A 5,436-nucleotide genomic window follows, 5' to 3' on the forward strand; every position below is an offset into this window, starting at 1 on the left:
CATAACTAGAAAATGGACACTGTTTTTTTTTGGTCTGCGTCCTCTTTTGCGCGCGCTGTAGCACGTTGGCGGCGGAGAGCGTGCGCGCTCTCGTTGTCACAACGGGCAAAAACGCATTACATTTTTGACTCGTAGGACTAAGGAAAGTCTGTTTTACTTTCCTTTGTTGAATTGCTTTTGAGATAATTAAAGGCTCAAGGTACACTATATACAAAGGGAGGAGGGAATCCGATAGTTCCTCTTCCATGTGTCTCTCTTTTACATTTGACGGTGTTCTCTGCTCTTACCCATTCTTCCGACGTTTTGATTTGTCTCTCCCGTTCTAGTGTGTGAAATAGGGAATCTTGAAGTTACCCCCCCCTCTTTGCACACTCAGGCACGTGCGTGCACATAGACCCTCTAGCAGCTCTTCATTGTGTTAGAAAAAACCAATTTGCTATAAACACCTTCATGTACCTCCTGCTAAAAGATTAGGTTACCAACCGATGAGGAAAGCTGCACGACCTTATATGGAGCACATACGTTGCAGCTTGAGGTCCCTCCAAAGGCGCCCTTCAGGGGCCGAAGGTGAAGACTTGTTATACACCATTATGAAAATATTTTCTAAGTGTAAAGGTTGAATGAGTCTCCCTTCCATGTGTTGAACGTTGCGTGCTCCAAGCTCAAACCCTCTCAAAGAGCAGAAGGCCTTGCTGTCCTCCCCTCTCTCTCTTTCTCAAATTTTTGCCCCACCCCTACAGACAACCATCTCTCTCTCTCTCTCTCTCTCTCTCTCTCTCTCTCTCTCTCCACCCACACATTAAGGTATTTGTGAAGCATCATTCAAAAAGCAACTCCTAACCTTCCCCCTACATCTACATCTTGCTTTGACAACCTTACTAGAAGCTTATGATATCATTGAAAGAGTGTTTTTGGCTTTCTAAAAGAAACTTTAGCTTAGTGTTGTGTTGGGTTACGGAGACTTTCATTATTTTTAGTGCCACGAAGGAGACTTAAAGTAAATGTTTATTTCACTTTCATTTCATATCGTGACATGTCTTGACTTTTCTTGCATTTTAGTGTTTTAGAATGTTAAAGTGAAACTTCACTTGCATATTATACTGAATCTATGTTGTATTTCATTAATTAATTAACCCATAAGATTCATTTGGTGCATCGGCCATGGTGCATGTCCCTATTGTGCATAGCTGCATCCCCTCCTCTGTCTTTGTCTCCGTCCTCTATTCTCCCACACCGCCGATGCTGCACTCTAAGCCCTTGCCTGGACGAACTCAGGTCTCTTGTTGCCATCATGAAAAACCGCATCCCTCTAATCTATTGCCTGCACCTTGACCATCTGTGTGACTGTCTCTGTGTTGTAAGCTTCATGAGCATGCAGATCCTATCCCAAGCGAGCGAGAGAGAGAGAGAGAGAGAGAGAGAGAGAGAGCTCTGCATCAACGCTTTCCCTTCCTTGCTTTGCATCAGGATGCACACAACACCCTGGAGTAGCTTCCTCCTCGCTCTATGTCGCAACCTACCACAACAGCACTAGCAATCCCCACTGCCTCCTATCAAAGGCAACACCAAAAAAAAATATCATGTGTCAGTCGCCTTGTCGCATCCCAACTACCTTTCACTCGCGTTTTGCCGCACCTGGCAATGATACGTTTTTGGAAAAAATACCAAAACACCCCTCCAATTTCAAAAATGTACAACAGCCTTTTAGGAATGTCCTATCTTACTCACAAACATCCACGTGGAGGACTACGTGATTTCCTATCAAACTAAAAGACATAGATTTCCTCTTAGCTTTGCTCTTACACCCTTGAAACAAAGGCATCTCCACAGATCCCTATGAAAACAAATAGAAATAAGATTGTAGGGACATATTTGCATAATTCTAGTAAATTCTATGGATACACACACACACATATATATTAATGAGTTTTTTTAATTTCACATTTCATTTCACAGCTTCACATGGCTTGACTTTTCTGACATTCTATTACTTAATTCTTTCAGGAAAGTCTCTTTACCTTGATTATCTAAGAGCGATTTGCAAAATGGAGAAAGGAGAAGCATGCCACTTGGTGTTGGTTCATTGGAGAGGAAACGGTAGCAGGCAGAGGCTAAATTTAGCACAAGCTTCATGCAAAAAAAAACAACGCTGTCTGCTTTCGAGGACGAGCGATATGGGAAAGTGGGCGAGCTTGCAGGGGGTGGGGACTAAAGGATCTACGCTGTTTTCAGCGCTTGCTGTCCGAAATGGCGTCTCTTGGAATGGAAGCCCTCCTTCTCTTGTCAAGCTAGTTCGCCGCATAGCATCCGCCACAAAGCATTCGCCGAAGGATCTTTCAAGAGGTGGGCACCCAAATTCCCAGCCTGGAGGTGGGTTTCGAAGTGCGAAATGGGTCCATGAGCGGGCACATTCATCTGCTCGTGGACCCATATCACACATCAAAAATCCTCAGAAAACGAATGGTTTTGTCAGTTTCGGTCGGTATTGTTGGAGGACAGGTTGGGAAACATCAAGAAGACCTACGGTACCTCGTCTGCCTATTGGAGGATTGCGAAAGCTTTCAGTGTAACATGTGCACACTCCCACCTTCCTATCGGCATATTAGCAATTGTTCTTGGAGGCCATTCTATGGCACATGCCTATTGTTTCTATCCATCATCATTGGCATTATCAATAGTGCACACATTTTTTGACCTACATGGGTTAGTTACAAGATCTGTGTACTTGTGGATCCTCTTCATGCCGGCCATATTGATAGCTCCTTTTGCAAGCATGTTTGGGGGCTACTTTTGGCGGGCGTGGTTGCAACTTGTGCACCACACTTTGGAGTTTGCAAGCGCCGCTTTTATCAAGTCGGGACAATGGGCTGCCACCCGGCCAGATTTGTTTCCGAAGGATCTTTGCGCAAAGGTGGAAAAGCTGCACTCAAATGCACCATCCCACAAGTTTTCCTATACAGTGAAGTCAATAGAACGGGCGTCTGGCAAGACACTTCATGAGATCTTCATGGACTTTGAGGAGAAGCCAGTTGCATCTGGAAGCATAGCACAAGTTTACAAGGCAACTCTCCAAGATGGGGTCGCGTTTGGTAGGCAAAAGGGGCCTATGACTGTGGCTGTCAAAGTGCGACACCCGGGTGTTACTGATGTAATTCGGCGAGACTTCACTATCATGAATTGGATTGCTAATTTGTCAACCTTAGTACCAGGGCTAAGGTGGCTAAGGTTAGACGAGAGTGTGCGCCAGTTTGCGGTTTTTATGTTGACGCAAGTTGATTTAGCCAGAGAAGCAGCACATTTGAGTAGGTTTTCATATAATTTTAGGAGTTGGAGAGATGTATCTTTCCCAAGACCAGTTTATCTGTTAGTGCATCCGGCAGTTCTTGTTGAGTCCTTTGAGCAAGGAGAGAGTGTTTCAAATTACATTGAGCTTTCTGACAACAATCAAGTGAGTCATAAGCTCGCATACATTGGCACAAATACCATTCTGAAGATGCTTTTGGTGGATAATTTCATTCATGCAGACACGCACCCTGGCAACATTCTGGTGCGTACAAAAAAGGAAACAGGGAAAAAGATAAGGCAAAAAAATCTAGACCTCAGTTGGTCTTTTTAGATGTGGGTTTGACAGCTGAGCTCTCTCAAAAGGATCGCGGCAACCTTTTAGAGTTTTTCAAAGCGGTGGTGTTGAGAGATGGTCGAAAAGCAGCTCAATGTGTGCTTGGATTCTCTAGTAAACAGTCATGTCCGAATCCGACTGCTTTTATTAAGCAGCTGGAGACATCTTTCAAGTTTTGGGGTTCTAAAAAGGCAAAGGTTATTCATCCAGGAGAGTGCATGCAAGATGTTTTAGAGCAAGTGAGAATACATAGAGTTAACATTGATGGTGATATTTGCACAGTGATGGTCACCATGATGGTTCTACAAGGTTGGCAGCGCAAGCTTGATCCTGATTTCAATATGATGCACTCTTCAAAAGCTTCTCCTAAAAAAGGACATGGCAGAATCTCTCACGTATACCATAAATGCAGTAATGGCTCCTTAGTTTCATCACCATTGTTGTGCTATTACTGCAATCTCATGGGTTCAAGCAAAGCAATAAAGCAAAATTTTTGTTATACGCCAGGGTTGCGGCTATTTTATCGAAAAGGTGGAGGCATGTGAAGTCTCAGGAAGATGGGACGATGGTGGTGTACACACCGCATTGGAAATTTTGTTCTAAGAGAGACACTAATGTACATGGTACAATGGAAATTTTGTGAGTTAATTTCTAATACTAGAACATGCAGGGTGACTGACTGCCAGTTGCGGCTTTGTTTCATATGAGAAGTCCCATATCCCTTTCTTGTCAAAGATCCTGCTACGGGCACCAGTGTGGTGGATACGTTGGTAGACCTACTCTCAGACCCCATTCGGCCGCCGATGCTCCTCCAGATGAGGGCCTTGGCTACCACCCGGAGGTCAGTCACGAGTTGTACGAGAGGAAGGTATCCTTTCATGGATGGAGGGTGGAGGTGGGCCATTGGAGATAGACCAAGGATTTAGCAGGTTGTAGAAGCTATGCTGCAAGTTGCAGTCTATTGTAGGAGGACGTGAGGCAGGTGCTATAGGGACGGCAATCAACATCTATGCAAGCAGTGCATTGGTGGCTTTGTTGTGCGATGGTCGAAAGGAGGAGCTCGTCAAAAAATCAAGACAATCTTAGCAAGCACAATGAAGAGCTGGACAAACCTTGTAGAAGACACAAATTGCGGCAAGAGGTGGTTAGGGTCGTTGCCCTAGTCTTTTGGACCCCCGACTTGGAAATGCTGGAGAGGCTCCGAAAGGCAGAAAAATTCACGCTGATATTGTTGGTCAGGTGTTGTTCAAAAAGATGTTGTGCTTGGCAATGCCGTAGTGTGGACTCTTGGAATGCACTGATTGTGAGATTTTCCCCACAGGGGCAGGGCTAGGAAGCTTTAGTCTGTTTTCAGCAGATGCGAAGTGATGGCCTCTCTCCCGATTGTAGGTTTTGCTCCATAGGGCAGGACCAAAAAGCTCTAGGCTGTTTTCAGCAGATGCGAAGCAAGGGCCTCTCCCGAAAACTTCTCGAGGAGCTTCCTATCGGGAGTGTGGACTCTTGAAATGCACTGATTATAGGATTTTTTCCCACAGGGTAGGGCCAAAAACCTCCAGTCTGTTTTTAGCAGATGCAAAACAAGAGCCTCTCTCCTGATTCTAGGATTTGCCCCACATGGACAGGACTAGAAAGCTCTAGTCTTTTGCGGAAGCTGCAAAGCGAGTGCCTCTCTCAAGATGCAATCACCTATGCATGTATCTTGAAGGCATGTGGCTCTACGCAGGATGCTCGAAAGTTCTAGATGAGCTCCTTGCCCGAGATGTTGTCTCTTGGAGTGTGTTGATTGTAGGATATGCCCAACATGGCTGTGACAAGGA

The 5,436-nt window shown here is 45.0% G+C and overlaps 1 pseudogene; it reads left to right on the forward strand.

Annotated features, from left to right (window-relative positions):
* Positions 1 to 2,740: 2,740 nt before the first annotated feature.
* Positions 2,741 to 4,045, forward strand: LOC147427811 (uncharacterized; annotated as a pseudogene).
* Positions 4,046 to 5,436: the final 1,391 nt, after the last annotated feature.

The sequence above is a fragment of the Adiantum capillus-veneris genome, chromosome 23 (genome assembly GCF_014529385.1).
Source record: "Adiantum capillus-veneris isolate H3 chromosome 23, ASM1452938v2, whole genome shotgun sequence".
NCBI lineage: Eukaryota > Viridiplantae > Streptophyta > Polypodiopsida > Polypodiales > Pteridaceae > Adiantum > Adiantum capillus-veneris.